At 37.3% G+C, this 17,784-nt stretch overlaps 1 long non-coding RNA gene across 1 annotated transcript; it reads right to left on the bottom strand.

The window, feature by feature from the left end:
• Nucleotides 1-8,254: 8,254 nt before the first annotated feature.
• Nucleotides 8,255-12,471, bottom strand: LOC111888635 (uncharacterized). Its single transcript, XR_002849273.3, has 8 exons — nucleotides 11,199-12,471; nucleotides 10,863-10,941; nucleotides 10,637-10,688; nucleotides 10,440-10,479; nucleotides 10,285-10,359; nucleotides 10,027-10,146; nucleotides 9,507-9,570; nucleotides 8,255-9,298 (listed from the first exon to the last, which is right to left on the bottom strand). It is a non-coding gene; the product is annotated as an uncharacterized LOC111888635 (long non-coding RNA).
• Nucleotides 12,472-17,784: the final 5,313 nt, after the last annotated feature.

A 17,784-nucleotide genomic window follows, 5' to 3' on the forward strand; every position in this document is an offset into this window, starting at 1 on the left:
AGTTTTATAACCATACTATTGACTCGGAATGCCTATACACAACGTTCTTCAGGCGTTGGAATGTTATGACGTTTGTCACCCCAAATGGTGGACTGTATCTAACAGTCAAGGCGCGGGTTGTCAAGCCCGTATAGATCTATACACAAACACCATGCTCCCCCTCCAAGGGATTATGGTATATAATACAGGACCTGAAATGCGTACTCGAACGTACGTGAAGTTAATGTCTCACAAATCTTAGTATAAAAACAAATTTACGTGTTAAAATGTTCGTTTGTACTTGTATATGAAAGTGACTTCTTGAAAATTGTGTTTCTAGTATGTAAAAGTTAGCAAAATTCTCGTAAAACTATACCTATTATAGCTTTCTAAAAGTGTCTCATTTGTTTAGAAATCCCTAGAAAATGAATCACTTGATATGAAAGTATAGATTTTTATAGTGTCTAAGGTAGACACGTATACATATAATCTAAGCAAAATGTTTAGTTTATACATGCATTACAACAATTTAGAGATGCACACAAAAACCGGTTTCACTATTCAAAACCGGATCCAATCCGAAACCGGATTGGGTCAAAACCGGTTTTGACCAAACCGGATCGGATCGGATTTAAAACCGGATTTTCAATCGGATCCTAATCCTATATTCCAAATCGGATTTGATACCGGATCGTAAACCCGATTCGCTAAAAACCGGATCCAAATCCGCCCCAAAATCCGATTAAAACCCACTAAAATCGGTTTAAACCGGTTTCAAATCGGATTAGAATCGGATTCGGATTTTGGTTAGAACCGGATCGGATTTTGACCGGATTCGGATCGGATTTTGACTGGATCGGATTTTTGATGACGTAAGCGAAACCGGATCGGATTCGGATCCGGATCAGATCGGATCGGATTCGGGTTTTGTGCATCTCTACAACAATTTATATTTCAAAAGATAGAATACTATTGTAATATATTTTATATACGAGAGTTCCCTATAAAGTTTATAAATCACATATGATTTGGTTAAATAAAAGTATTTAATAATTCTTTATATAACACACGATGATACTCGTGTGTTTTACTTGTATTCCCCCCCTTGAAAGCATATAAAAGCATTTATAGAACATTTAAAAGGTTAATTAAGGGGTATGAACTCACTTGAAAGTTTGAAGAAAGCGAGATAGAAACCGGGAAGAATTTCGTCTCGGGAAAACGGATTTTCTCGAGATTCTCGGGAGTACAAACGATCTTCGGGACTTGAGCAAAATGATCAGGGCTTCAGGTTAGCACGGGCACGGAAAACGAGGCAAGAACGCAAAAAAATGAGAGAAATGAATCCCTTTCTTCGGAACCCTCGCATCCCTTTTATAGGGGCTGGGAACCGCCTCGGTACACGGGGCGTACGAGGGTACGCTGGGCGTACGCGTACGTCACGCATGACCGGATCCTCGACTGCCTCGGACTCGGATGGGACGGGGCATAGCTTCGCATAGGGCGAGACGTGGACGATCCGAAGCCTAGGATTTTAGTACACGGGGCGTAACTCGGCCCTATCTGATGACTCCCCTTCGGATAATACCAAGGATTAATAATTAAATTTATATTTTATTTAATTAATAAACTTCTAAAATTCATATCTTCTTCATACGAATTCCGTTTTCGATGGTCTTTATACCCACGCGTAGGTGAGAGTATGCTCTACAACTTTCGTTTAGATTCCGTCAGCAAATTTCGAAATTATTTTTATTATTTATTTTTAAAATATCGTGTTTAAGGAATTTCTTTAGAAATTCATAACTTCTTTATTTGACGTCGGTTTTTGCCAGACTTTTTACCGCTAAATTACCATTGTCGAGACCTTCGATTCTCGTTTAGGTCATTCCGACCAAAAGTCGCTCGATCTCCGATTCGAGTTTTTAGCTGTCCGTCGCTATGCCGAACTTGGAAAAATCATAACTTCAATATACGAAGTCGGATTTGGGCGTTCTTTTTACGTACGATCACGGTTTAATGACATCTATCATAGTAGGTAATTAAAAAGAAACTTTTTGGACATTTTATTTTCGAAGTTAATTTCATTATCACAAAAGTGGTTACAATATTTGACTTTTTAGGTCATTACATAGAGTTGAAATATCAGGTTGTCACATCATCCCCCCGTTAGAGGGAATTTCGTCCCGAAATTTAAAGTGGTAAGGATACTAGTGAATATGAAAAAGGTGAGGGTACTTTTGTTTCATCTGATCTTCGCGTTCCCATGTGAATTCAGGTCCCCGCTTGGCGTTCCAACGAACCTTCACGATGTGTATGCGACTTTGTTTTGTTTGTTTAACCTCTCGGTCCATGATTTCTACCGGTTCTTCCACAAAGTTGAGGCTCTCGTTGATCTCGATCTCGTCGAGTGGAATAACAAGAGTCTCATCGGACAGACACTTTTTCAAGTTCGAGACATGGAAGGTTGGATGTATGTTACTAAGTTCACGCGGTAGGTTAAGTTTGTAAGCCACAGGCCGATTCTGGCAAGAATCTCGAAAGGCCCTACGTATCTTGGATTTAGTTTCCCCGGCTTTCCAAAGCGTATTAAACCCTTCCACGGCGAGACCTTCAATAACACGTGGTCTCCTACCTGGAATTCCAAAGGTTTCCTCCTTTGGTCAGCGTATCTTTTCTGTCGGTCTCTAGAGGCTTTCAATCGTTCTCGAATCTGAACGATCTTCTCTGTTGTTTCTCGTATGATTTCTGGACCGGTGAGAGTGCTTTCAGGAACTCGTCCTTTAGCTAACTGGTTATCGCCAACTTCAGTCCAGCACAGAGGGGATCTGCACTTTCGACCATAGAGGGCTTCAAATGGAGCAGCCTTTATGCTTGTATGATAACTATTGTTGTATGAAAATTCGACAAGGGGTAAATGGATATCCCATGCCTTTCCAAAGTCAATCACACAGGCTCTCAGCATATCTTCCAAAGTTTGTATCATTCTCTCACTTTGCCCGTCTGTTTGTGGGTGGTAGGTTGTACTCATGTCTAGCCTAGTCCCCAGGGAACTTTGGTAGGAAATGCGCGGATTTGGTCAATCTGTCGACGATGACCCATATGGTATCGAGTCCACCCGTCGTCTTGGGCAACTTGGTTATGAAGTCCATAGTAATCCGCTCCCATTTCCATTCTGGTATCTCCGGTTGTTGTAGTAATCCTGACGGTTTCTGATACTCGACCTTAACTTTAGCGCAAGTAAGTCATTTACTTACGAAGGTAGCAATTTCTGCTTTCATGTTAGGCCACCAGTACAGTTTCTTAAGATCCAGATACATTTTATCTGAACCTGGGTGAACGGAATATCTCGTGTTGTGTGCTTCGGTCATGACTACGTCTCTGAAACCACCATGTTTCGGCGTCCAGATTCGGTCCATGAGATAATATGCCCCGCCACCCTTGATTTCTAGATTCTTGTCCATTCCTCTCAGGGATTCACTCACCACATTTTTAGGTTGCAAAGCTTCCAGTTGAGCCTCATTAATTTGCGTGGATAAGTGGGAATGGATAGTCATAGTCAGAGATTTGACTCTCCGTCCAGTGTATTCTTTTCGGCTGAGGGCGCCAGCTACCACGTTGGCCTTGCCGGGATGATAACGAATTTCACATTCGTAGTCATTGAGTAACTCGGTCCATCATCGTTGTCGCATGTTGAGTTCCTTCTGATCAAAAATGTGTTGAAGGCTCTTGTGATCGGTGAAAATAGTACTCTTTGTTCCGTATAAGTAGTGTCTCCAGATCTTCAGAGCAAATACCACTGCTCCTCACTCAAGATCGTGGGTCGTATAGTTCACTTCGTGTATCTTAAGCTGTCGGGAGGCATAAGAAATAACCTTCCCTCTCTACATAAGAACGCAACCAAGTCCTTGTTTTGATGCATCGCAATACACTACGAAATCTTCTATACCTTCGGGGAGGGATAGTATCGGTGTGGTGCACAAGGCCTGTTTCAGCGTTTGGAACGCCTTCTCTTGTTTCGCTTCCCAGTCAAAGGCCACGCCTTTCTGGGTTAATGTAGTAAGAGGTTTCGCAATGCTAGAGAAGTTCTTTATGAATCTGCGATAGTGGCCTGCGTGACCTAGAAATTGACGAATCTCTGTAGGTGTCTTTGGTGCCGACCAGTTCTCAATGACCTTAATTTTGGAAGGGTCCACGTGTATCCCCTTCTCGCTAACAACATGGCCCAAAAATTCGACTCTCCGAATCCAAAATTCGCATTTAGATAACTTCGCATAGAGCTTCTCCGATCGCAATGTCTCTAAGACTTTTCGTAAGTGCTGACTATGCTCTTCCTTACTTCGGGAGTAGATAAGTATATCATCGATGAAGACGATGACGAACTGATCTAAGTAAGGACGGCACACCCTATTCATTAGGTCTATAAATACTGCTGGTGCGTTGGTTAATCTGAACGGCATCACTACAAATTCGTAGTGTCCATAACGAGTTCGGAAGGCTGTCTTGGGAATATCCCCTTCTAGCACTCGTAATTGGTGATATCCGGATCGTAGATCTATCTCCGAGAAGTAGTTTGCTCCTTGAAGTTGATCAAATAGGTCGTCAATACGGAGTAGAGGATAGCGATTTTTGACAGTAAGCTTGTTCAGTTCTCTGTAATCGATGCACATGCGGAACGATCCGTCTTTCTTCTTTACAAACAGGACCGGTGCTCCCCAAGGTGAGAAACTTGGTCTAATGAATCCTTTTTGAAGGAGTTCGTTAAGCTGACTGGAAAGTTCTTGCATCTCTGCTGGTGCTAGGCGATAAGGCGATTTTGCTACTGGGGTAGCCCCTGGAACTAAGTCGATTCTAAACTCGACTTCGCGTTGTGGTGGTAATCCCGGTAGTTCTTCTGGAAAGATATCGGGAAAGTCGCGTACTTCTGGAATGTTCTTGATGTCCTTCAGTTCCTGACTCGTATCGACGGTGTGTGCTAGGAATGCTCGACAATCCTTCCGTAAACACTTTCGAGCTTGGATGCACAAAATGATACGAAGGTTTTTACTTGATTTGTCGCCGTAAATCACTAATGTTTCGTCGTTAGGAAGGCTAAGACGAACTGCTTTTTCAAAGCACAGGATGTTGGCGCGAAAAAGACATAACCAATCCATGCCGACTATGACGTCGAAACTTTTAATTTGGACCGGCATGAGGGTGATTGGGAAAGAATGGCCGTCTAAAGTTAACGTACAGTCCATGTAAATGCAGTTAGTGTTTTCGGTTTTTCCATTGGTCATCTCTACAGTGAATATTTTTCTAACTTGCTAGGTTTAGGTTTAAGTAAGTGAATAAAGTTTTGACTCACGAAGCTTCTCTCCGCTCCACTATCGAATAATATGCATACATATGAATTATCTAGAAGGAACGTACCAGCAACTACAGTCGGATCAGCTACGGCTTCATCGTGGCCTATAGCCAAAACTCGTCCCACCCTGTCGGTATTTGTTGGCTTTGGGCAGTTCCTTCTGTAGTGGCCCACCTCGCCATAACCGTAGCAAGTTTGGCCTATACCCGCGCTGGGAACTTGAGTGATCGGCTTTGCGGGATCCTTGCAGAAACGGACAGTGTGTCCCTTTCTGTTGTAGTTAGAGCACTGCATTTCCCGACAAGGTCCATGATGGTGATAAGTGCATTTCGTGCACTTTGGAAGGTTACCCCCATAAGGCTTTGTTGGGTAGGGATTCGTAGGAACGGTAGTAGGTACAGTGGCAGCATTCACTAAAACCAGTTGTTTCTTCGCGGATTCTTGGGAAGACCCACCCTTCCCTTTATTTGTCACACCCCAAAACCAAGAACGGCGGAAACGTTCTAGGGCGGAGGATGTCATGTAAGGTAATCACAACACAGTAAATGTAAATAGGCAAACAACATCATCCATTGCATTAAATATATAAATTTAATACATGCGTGTTCTGTACAGTTTTAGACACCAAAAATATAACGTAAATCAAAATAATAAAATGATGAGTCTTTGAGTACGCTCCATCAACTCAAAAGCTGGCATCGGTACCTGTCTACTTATGACCTGAGGATACAAGTTATTTTGAAAGAGTTTATCAGCATTAAGCTGGTGAGTTCATAAGTATTTTAGTGTCAATGTTCATTGTCAAAAACGTTTGAACCTGTCCCAATGTATAAGTTTGTAAAAATGTAAATAAATGTTTAAAAGTGTTTGCAAAAGTTTGAATCTCTCAGAAAATCCTATATTTTCTATAAAAGTAACCTTCTACCAAGGCTTAACTGTTTTGTAAACTCGTCTGTTGTAAAAGTGTGTAATTACCCAAGTATAACTATCATTTGATAAAATATAGTTTGTACATTAATGCTTAAGTGAGATTATCACCAAAATATGTAATGGGTATATCATTTGTAGTACTATAGTTTTGTATAATAAGAACTACTGTTGTACTAATTACTACTACCTTAAACCGGATTTATATTAAGGTATAATGTGATAATTGCACCATACTATCGACTGATAACAACGACATAAAGAACGGTCGTAATAACGGAATGACGTTTGGCACCCGCAGACCTGCAGGTCCGGCTGTAGCTAGCAGCAAGGTGTAGGATAGTCAATCCAGTATAGATCTATACGCAAACTCAACGCTCTCCCTCCAAGAGAATTCTGGCTACAACTCGGGCCATGACATTTAAGGCATGCTCCGATACAGTGGATCACATTTGTTATCGTATTCTTGCATATGTGATAAAATGTTTCTTGTTTTAGTATAGTTGTATATATTCTCTTCCTAGTATAGACTCATGAATGAACTGACTCATTGATCCAGCAGTTGAAATAGTATGATTCTGTGTTACCCCGATGGTAACTTGTTAACGGTGCGTTTAGTACGTATGATTATGGAAGTACTTTTATGTCTATATATGTATATTTAATATATAATTAACATGGAAACGACCTTCGGATGGTCACCCATAATCCCACCAGACCACATCCAAATCGAGGAAAAGGAAATAGGGTGGATGGCCTTCCTAAGCCCTTTAAACATTATTTATACGTCTATACCTATATGGGCATGCAATTTATAATATAAAAGCATAAATAGGTATTTATAAGGCATTTGAAACATAAGTATTATTTTTAAAGAAAGATTGACTTGATGTCAATCTATAAAACCATTTGAAGGTGTAGATTTGATTAAAACAGTTTAAGTATAAGGAACATTTGTTTAAATCACAGTTGCAGTGTAAATTCGAAAAGTAAATGGGTTTGGAAAACATTTAGAAGTAAAACAGTTTGATAGACAGTTTGAATAGTGATAAAATCACTGGTTTCCCTAGTTATTAATCACATGTGATTAATGCAATCACATGTGATTGAAACGATAACTATAAGTATTTAACTTGTATTCCCCCCCCCCCCCCCCCCCCCCCCTTGAAAGCATATAAAAGCATTTAGAATATTTAAAAAGGTTGATTAAAGGGGTATGAAACTCACTTGATTGATTGAAGAAAGCGAGATGGAAAACCGGGCAGAGTTTCGTCTCGGAAAACGGATTTTCCTCGGGATTCTCGGGAATCTCGGGAGTAAAATCGACCCTCGGGACTTGAGCAAAAAGACCAGAGCTTCGGGTTATAACGGGCACGGAAAACGAGGCAAGGTTGTGAGAGAGAGGAGAGAAATGAGCAACATTTTCGGAAAGCCTCGCATCCTATTTATAGGAAGGCTGAACCACCTCCGTACGCGGGGCGTACGCTCGTACGCAGCGCGTACGCGTACGTCATGCATGACCGAAGCCTCGACTGCCTTGGTTCGGATGGGACAGGTTGTTGGGTACGCGGGTCGGATGGGACGGCGGGTCGGACGGGACAGCGGGTCGGACCGGTCGGAGCTTTGGACGGGTTAGATTTCTTCGGATAGTGCGACGTGGACGATCCGAGACCCTCGATCTCAGTACGCGGGGCGTACTTCGGTCCAATCCGATGACTCCCCTTCGGATATTACCGGGAATTTATAATTAAATTTATATTTATTATAAATAAACTTCAAAAATTCATATCTCCCTCATACGAACTCCGTTTTTGACGTTCTTTATATCCACGCGAAGGTGAGACCATGATCTACAACTTTCGTTTAGATTCCGTTAGCAAATTCCGAAATTATTTTTTTATTATTTATTTATTAAAATGACGTGATTAAGGAATTTCTTCAAAAATTCATAACTTCCTCATCCGAAGTCAGATTTGGACGTTCTTTTTATGTACGCAAACCTTGATATGATTCCTACTACTTTATTTAATCCGAATAAGATTTTTGGAAGGTTACATTTTGACCTAAATTTGATTGGTTTTACATTACATTGACTCGAAATATCGGGTTGTCACATTATTCCATACCCTCTTCTTGTTATTGTTGTTGTTGTTGTTGTTGTTGTTTCCCTTTTGTGGTTCTGGTGTAGCAACCGTCGAGTTCTGATGGCCTCCGTAGTCAACAAGAGATTGTGCCAGTTCCTTGGCACTTTCAAAAGTGTCAGGTTTCGAAGCTATCACGCTTGACCGAATTTGGGGCGACAGTCCCCAAATGTATCTCTCTATTTTCTTGCTTTCAGGAGCAATCATATCTGGACAGAGGATTGCCAGAGTTCGTGCTCGAGTTTTTGAATCTCTCATTGTGGACAGTATTCTCTCATCAACATGACTTTTAAGCACTCCCAGCTTATGGAGTTTGCCACTATCAGGGTAAGTACCTTAACGTAGCCATTCCACCAAGCTAAAGCTCTATCAATAAGGGTGAAGGTTGCAAACTTGACTTTGCTGTGCTCGGGACAGGAGCAGATTTCAAAGACTGATTCTATCCTTTCGATCCACTGCCTCAGAGTCATCACGCCACCAGTTCCATAAAACATCCGGGGTTTGGCATTAGTAAAGTCCTTATAGGTGCATTCTCAGGGTTGCCCATGACTCTCGCCATGGTTGGATAGGTGTGTGCCAGTTCCCGAGCCAGTAGTACTCGAGTTATTGATCTATGACATGGCAGCTGCTACCGCTGCGGTGACTGCTGCTTGGAACATGACAGCATCAAATTGAGGAGGTGGAGGTGGTGGTGGTATAGGTGCTTCCCCACCGTTGTTTCGCCTTGGGTTCCTACGCGGAGGCATCCTTCAACTATAGGTTGAAAAGATAAAGATAAGAATTCCATTTAGCAGAAAATGTATATCAGGAAATGACACCACCCAGCAATGTGTAGCTTGTAAACACATCAGGGTCCTCTTCTTTTTTCCAAGTTACATAGTAACTTATGTGTCCCTTTGTGTGTCTGACAAACCAAAAAAACACATTAATATTGCTTTGTAAAAATATTTGGCAATGTATTTTTTAGATTAACCTTAATTTTTTATCTACTAAAAATATTTACATTTTTGTGTAAAACTAAAAGATTACTAATAATATTACAAATAAAAAAATAGACGAATTGGAAATGTTAAATATTTATGACCAAATCCATAACAATACAAAAAAAACACCTTTTGTGATATGATCTTCAATGGCGTTCTTCAGTGATAAAGCTTCCCTCCAATCTAGTGCATTCTACAATACAAAACCAAATCACTTAATCACTCATAAAATCCATGCCAAAAAAATAACAAACACAACAAATAATGTAAATCAGACAGTCAATGATTCCTATTAAATAATTTGACTTAATGTGGCTGTTTTGGAACCTTAGAATTTTGCTAAGTTGTAATTACTTGTTACATTTAGTACTTTTTATTTACATACTTCATAAATATATAATTATTCATATCAAATATTTAAAAATCTATATCATTATTATATCAGATAACTTTTGTTTGGATATTTCGTTAATTTGTAATCTTTTTGTCAGCTAGAATTTACATTCAGACCGATTATCAAACAAATAACCCATTTTTCATTCGCATTAGTTCCAAACAAAAGGGTAAAATAGTCAGTGACAGTTCATTCAGCTCAAATAAGAAACACCATTTACAGATAACACTCAATAAAGAAAAAAGAGAAACATACCCCAGAGTTTCCTTATTCATATGATTATAATTGGCCCATATTCCCATCAAGCACTTAATCATATGATTACTATCAAATAGAGAAGAGAGTGTCAACTTGGCGCATTTTTGTTTTTGTTCCCTGTGGGGTAGGTTGTAAGGAGAAGGATTTGAAGATAGTTAGTTTTCTTTTTTTATGCAAGTGACATACTTTTGGATGCTTTCTTAGCTATTTCTTATAAAAAAAGTAAATAAAAATGTGAAATGAGAAGACTTTTACCAAAAATGTGCTGTTATCTACATCTCATGATAGTCATTCAATACATCAACTCCGTCGGATGTTAGTAATCTATCTCTAGAAAAAGAGAACATTAGAATCACTAATTCTTGAGGTAATTGGCAAGAAGTAAAGAGTATTAGAGTAATAGTATGTACCTCAATTCCAGAAGGAGAATCCATCATATCACTGTTCCGTCTGCATATGAGATTCTAGCTATGTGGTTACTTTATTAAAAAAGATGTTGCATTTTTTTATAAAAAAAATAATATAGAATAACAAAATATACTTGTCAAATGTTTTCATGACGAAATAATTTTTTTTTGTAAATAATTAAAAAAAATATTATACAAACCTTTCATTGTCTGAGGGTTGATGGTTGCTATGAATCATGTTGGAATTGGATCCTACAGATCAATTATGATTGAAGTTAATTGGTATTGGTCATTTCGGATACCTTAAATGGTACTACATGAGTACATGGTGTTAATCGAGATACAACATGATGGGTATTGTGTGAGTAATTCAAAAATCTGATTTAAGCATTTTATCAAACAGTTGGTGTGCAACATTAAACTTACATTGAAATCTCAAAACCAACTGGGTGCATATAACCGAATTGTATTCCTGGGATACGATGAGTCATCCTCCTCACATAACCTGAAAATAGAAAGTAAAAATAATTTGAATTTCAAGTTATGGAGAAATTGTTGTAGATATTTCTGGAAAAAGGGGTAATCTTTTTCTTCCTGTCAAAGAACATTTGATAGGTTTTGGTTTCATAAGTGGTTGCCTAAAAGAAATTACAGGTTCGGGTTTATAAATCAGAATTGCATCAGACCTTAATCCGAATTGTATCGTACCTTCAAATAACAATAAAAATGTAAGACCTAAGCACCAATTTGAAAGATAATCACCTGATTCGAAATCCTCACACAGGGTCGATTTTAAGAACTAAATAGGGTAATTATGAAGTCGGTGATGGTGGTGAGAAGTTAGGTGCGTAAGTCTTTCCGCCGATTTCTCACACAAATTCTCGTAGATTGTTGGAACATAAGGCGTTGTCAAGATGAAAGCTCTCAAGAGTGAAGCCGCAGGGTAGAACACCGTCGCTGCACCCTCCGATGATTAGCACCGCCGCTATTGAGTGCCACCAGTTGTGCAGTTAGTGCAGTGGTTATGTGATTGACGAACGGAGAGCTTGAATTGAACAATATGGAAATACCCAGAAACAAATGCGGTGGAGAAATTCGGTGATTCTGAAGGGTTTTAGCCCAAGTTGAACACTTGAAGCCAGCTTTATGAGAAAAAGGGGTTAGCATAGTTGGTCGGTGGTTAAGCGGTGGTAACGACCATCGAAACAACAAAGAGATGCAAAGGAAGTTTCCAGTCGCTGGAGAGATGAGGTGTTGGATGAAGATCTATCTAGATGAAAACGTAAAAGCCGATGGAGATCCAGGATGAAGCAGTGATTCTTGGAAGAAGTGACGTCGGGGTGGGGCGATCGTCTGCCTCGTCTCCGCTTGTGGGACGTCGACCCCGGATTGTTGATGATTGGTTGGGTACAAAAGAGAGTCGATTTGGGTGACCAGTGGTGGAAGGTAGATCGATTTGTGGATGGTCGACGACAGAAGTGCAGGGTTTGAACTTGGAAGAAAGTATCGATTCGTACAACAATTAAGCATGAATTGTTGATGATCAACGACAATTAAGCCTAGATCATTGGAGGATTTTGGATTCCATGTCGATTGATGATAACGACTATGAAATATGGATCGGTTGTGGATCCAGATCTGAAGGCGAGAAAGTGACGACTCTGGATTGAACGGACGATGTTGCTGCTTCCGAACATCGAGTCGTCACCTGGCTCAGAGACCGGAAGCTTAGAGGCGAAGGAGAATCGGGAGGTTCGGAGCGATTGGACCTCTGGCTGATTTATTAGGGTACGAAACTTCGAGAGGGAAGAATGACGCAACCATCGCGATGTTAAATCTATCAATCATCGGAGAATCTTCAATGAAGGCGGTGGTTGTTGATAGATGTAGGGTGGTTGTTAGAGGGAGGAAGGAGGGGTCGACAAAGAGGGAGGAGGTTGATGAAGTCGGTGAAGAATCGGAGAAGGGAACTACCGATAGAAAGACTAATCACGATCTGATATGTTTATTTGGGGAGCTAATTACCAATTCTCTTAAATGCCGTTATCTTATTTTATTAAGATACCCTTCCTTGTTTTTTTTTCTATTTATTTATAAAATTGTCATCGAATATCTTAGCCCTTAACTTTTTTAATCTAACGGTTCACTTTTAATTTTCAGGTTCTAGAGGAAATATGAGTTCTCAAATGATCATTGCTCTCTCTCTCTCTCTCTCTCTCTCTCTCTCTTTCTCTCTCTCTCTCTCTCTCTCTCTCTATATATATATATATATATATATATATATATATATATATATATGGTAAAAAATGATTAAAATTTGTTAACATTTATTGAGAAAACCTAAAAATCTGAATTTGCTTTTTTGGAAAAGTTTCATTTTTCTATCGTTCGAAAAACATCTGAAAACTTAAAAATTTATCCGGCGTGACTTTCTTACTATTAGCATTTCTTAAAAATGTCAAGTTCAAATTCTTCCATAAGGAAAAGTATCTTTGGAGATTTTATTTATTACACATGACAAGACAAAATATCATATTTTTATATTATGTTTGGTGTATATAAAATTCATAATGATTTTATGTTTCCTTTCTATCAAAGAATGGATTTAATCTTGGTCTTTTTTAGCTTTTAATTAAAAAAAAAAAAAAGAAAAAAAAGGAAAAACAACCTTCTAAACTAAAAGCTACTTCACAAAAGCGAGCTTCTGTGAGTATATAGTTTTTCTAATGAAATTTTACAACTTTCTAAAGCTTATAATTGGGATACATATGTGATTGGCATCCCTATATATACTAATTTTAGCGTGCTAATAAGAGAAACTCTTGCTTTAACACATTTAAGTTTAGCTTTTTAATAAAAAAGAAACGGAGTAGAGGAATTAATCAACTCATCAGGCTCATGGCAAGAAGAGTGTTGGTTCGAATCATGTCACATTTCATATGAATCATCCTCTATAACAATAATAAGAGATGATATCTGTAGCACTCCAATTTTCATACTATATAGTTATATAACAAATAATTGTTCAATCATCTCCCAAAATCAATTCTATAACTTACATGTTAATTATATATATATATATATATACTAATTTTGAAGTGCCAGGTGAACAGTATATTCTTATCATTGGCTGATTTTTTTCCTTTTTTTTTCTCCTTTTTTTTCTTGTAGGAGATTAGTGTCCTCCACACCTACTGTATTACCCAATAAGAAGTCGATCGGTGGCATATCAGTTGTTAACCCGATATCCCACCGCCCATCTACTTTCTTTCTCCGATGTTTTGATCGACAATTGCATCTAACCCTTTACGTTTGACTGCTTCTTCGTTTTCTTCATCGTTTGGATTTCATCAAGGCTCCAGAGGGAAACATCGAGTGGGACGTTGGTGGTGATTGAGATGGAATCGCAAATCGGTGGCGAACGACGCATATCTATTCGAATCCGTAGGGTAGCACCGTCAACGTTCCTCACCTCGATTTCTAGGGTACATACCTCTAAAATATTGTTTGTCAATCGGCTCCAATTTGTTTTTCAAGTTAGTCTACAAATGAAGGTATAATTCTGAATACTAAAGACGAAGCTATAACTTCTATCTATCGAGAACTTTTGTGCAGACCTTTATAACTTTCAACAGTCTGTGAATGAAATCTATTTATCCATCACCATTTTTACTTAATTCTCAAGAAAATGCCGAAATCTTGCATTTAGAAGTTGGCATGTGCGAAATCAGGTATGACCCCATAGTTGGATTCTGGGGAGTGATGAACCAACCTTGCCTTGAGATTATTGGTGCTTCTCTTGATAAATCACAGGTAAGTTTCCTCTTTCTACCTGTACATGTTTCTCAGTTTATTCCTTCTTTCTCTACTAAACAAATTTTGAATTCTGTAAAAGAAATCAAAAGTTTTTTTAATACATATCAGAATATTCAACTTTATATCACTATGTATTGATTTCCCTTTCAAAATTTTCTTCATCCTGCTTAATTTTACTTTGTTATATAAGCCAATCGTTAATGGAGTTTTTTTTTCCTTTCAAGTTAAATGTTATGTAAAACTGTTTGGGTGATGAAACAATACATATGTGTCATGTTAAACTATGAGTTTATGATGCACATAAGTTGTTTGATGAAATGTTTCAAAGAGAATTCAACCCACGTTTGTATCATAAGATGGACATGGACAGTATGTCTCTCAACTTACTTTCTTTCTTTCTTTCTTCCTTTTTTTTTAATTTCTTTTTCCTTTTATTCTAACAAAAATATTTTATATTTTCCAGATATGTTGCCATTATGAATTCAATTTTTTCTGCTCAAAGATCAATGGTGCGTATAGATTCATGTGTTATTGGATGACAACATTCTACATTCCTGCAACAGGTGAGTAAACTACAAATTTGTCCCTCTACTTATCTACTAAGTTTATGAAAATGACCATTCTATATATATATATATATATATATATATATATATATATATATATATATTGTTGTTGTATGATTTGCAGGCTTCTTATTCAACCCCGGTCAGGTATGTTTGTTTTTGGAAGGAAAGTATTATTAGCATTACTTTGAAAGCAAACATAAATGTAATCTAAGTTATAGTGTAATCTCTATCCCAAACAAAATGTTGACAATTAAATCACTAATAAATAAAGATAAGGACCCTAAGAGAAAGAAATGATAACATAATTTTAGTTGTGATTGCTACTAATAGTCGTTTTTTGGGGTATTTGTTAGGTGATCAACTACACTCTGTTAATTCGGTTACACAATCGAATACAGGTCAGGAAAAGTCAACGGGCAGACGTCATGGAGTTCTTTTTTCTTTTTAAAGACATGTATGTGTTGTGTTTTGAAAGAATTATTTTTATGCTTTTGAAACAAATAGATACATGGTTCTGATACGTAACTGCTTAATTTTAATAGTTATTGACATTCAATAAGTTCTTGGATCCAACATCAACATCTTTGAGGTATAAAAAAAACCATATCCCTAAGATCATTCTCTTCTTTCTTTGATGATTAAAAAAGTTTTCATTATGTCTTTTATTTCATATGGTCATTGATGTTCACTTTTTCTGGGATTGTGTAAAAAAATTACAGCAATGAAAAGGATAATAAATGAATTTTGTATTAAATTCTAAAAGTTGAATTTTGTTTTGTTTTTGCAGATACCACAACTGCCTAAGGTGACATCAATCGATATAACATCAACATGAATGAAAATTCCAATACTTTTATACACAAATTTTATAATACATAAGAGTCATAGAAATAATAACTTTGTTTTATTAAAAAAGCCCTTGCAGAAAAAAGTGCTTGTAAGATTTGTGTAAGTTATCGTTTTGATCCTGTCAAAGCCTATTAACTTGCACATAACCCACCTGTGTAGAGTCCATACACACAATATAAAATCTTTGTATTTATCCAAAGTTTGAGCAAAACAATCCAAACTTTTACCTTAATATGTACCCTAAAATAATTATGTTCTAAAGATGCATATAGAATATATTACCAAATCAACCAAAGATACATATCATATAAATAACATCAACCAAAAACAGAGAAGAAGTTACATGTGTTGTCGTATCCAAAAAGGAGACCTGCAATTCCAGCAACAACATTTAAACCCAACACAATTGATTTTTCATTTGAATCTGATAGAAAAAAATACGGACAAGTAGCTGAGGTTTTTTTTTTCCTTTAACATTAGTTTATGCCCTTTCATTGATATTTTGTTATAGTTTTCTTACCAGACTTGAAGTTTGTAGATATTTGATGGTCATAATGAAGTTGAAGGTAAATATTTTCTCTAATTTTATCAACTTATGCATTAGATGTTATGTAATATCACTTAACTGAAAAGCTGGCTCCATTAACCCATTAACAACCTCCTCATGAGATTTATTCGACAATACATTACCTTCCAAAGGTATATCATCCATCATATATTTCATTTTTTTATTAAGTTGATTATAATAACATTGATTTGACAAGATCCTTCTTTAACAGTTCAATAGTTTTCGTTTTATGGAATCTTACATGTAACTATCCATTCCTATTTATCTTACAAGGATTCTATTAATAATATCATGTGGTGACATGCTATTCTTGACATTAGATTGCAAACACTAGAGGTTATCATTGGTTAAGTTTGAATAAGCTAATTCCCTTGAACCTTTCTTGCAAATTGAAATCAATGTTTATTACCAACCTTCTCACAGGATACAAATGGGAATAAAAATTGATGTCATTTTTTTAGGGATGTGATTTCCTAAAGTCCACATGTAATTTGAAAGAAACTTTCATTATGCACACCAACTGCTTGATAAAATGCTTGAACCATGTTAATGCATTTATATAGAGAGTGAAATTCAACTTGATATATGTGACAAATGATGCTAAATAGCTGATGATCAGGCTTATATTGTCCTGTTTTTCAGGAAGTTTGTGTTTTAATTTTTTCAACTATGTGTAAAGCATTGTAAAGTTTGTTGCTATTTTCTGTTTCTTAATAAATGAGTATAAAATGCCCTCCAACCCTCGCAACTCTAACACCCGCAACGCGATATTCTTCTCTAGTTAAATACTAAAGCAAAAACAAATAAAATAAAATATAATCTTCAACCGAAGAGCTTCGGATGTTACGTCTTTACGAAATTCATTTGTCGTCTTGTTGATCAAGCCTCTCATTGTCCTTCTTACTGCCACTTGATAAATAGTTTTCTTAGTTGCGTACATTTAAAGTTTCTAAATGGGAAATCCTATAGCCTAGCGAGTTCGTGTTTTCACATAATGTTCATCACTTAAAAAAACAAATAGTTTTATCATATATGGTCAATAAATCATACCGTAAAACATATCACCCAATGACATGATTTAAGAGACCGGTTAATTATCTAGAGAAAGAACCAAATGTCTGTTATCTTTCCCCTTGGTACAACCTATCAATTGCACTCAAGAATTTTAAATATCCAAGGAAATGAGTATACTTTTCAATTCCCATCCCCGCTAATCACGCATAGGTGTCATGCCCACAACGATTAAACACTCACACATTTCCACTAATTTGTCATCCCAAAAAAATCACATAGTAGATAAACAAGTCAAATTACATGTACACGCAACTATATTTATCATAAAACATATTGTAAATAAATAGTTAAAAACCGCATATAAAACACATGATAAACATTTTATGTGCGAACAACCACATAACACGGAAACCTCACCCAGCAGATGAGGCGCTTAAAATAGTCTATCCCTGCCAACCAAACGTCCTACAAATTTCAACGGATATCTCTAAGTCAAGTAATCTGTCACTTAATAATTCATCCCCTATATTAT

Source organism: Lactuca sativa, chromosome 3 (genome assembly GCF_002870075.4).
Source record: "Lactuca sativa cultivar Salinas chromosome 3, Lsat_Salinas_v11, whole genome shotgun sequence".
Lineage (NCBI taxonomy): Eukaryota > Viridiplantae > Streptophyta > Magnoliopsida > Asterales > Asteraceae > Lactuca > Lactuca sativa.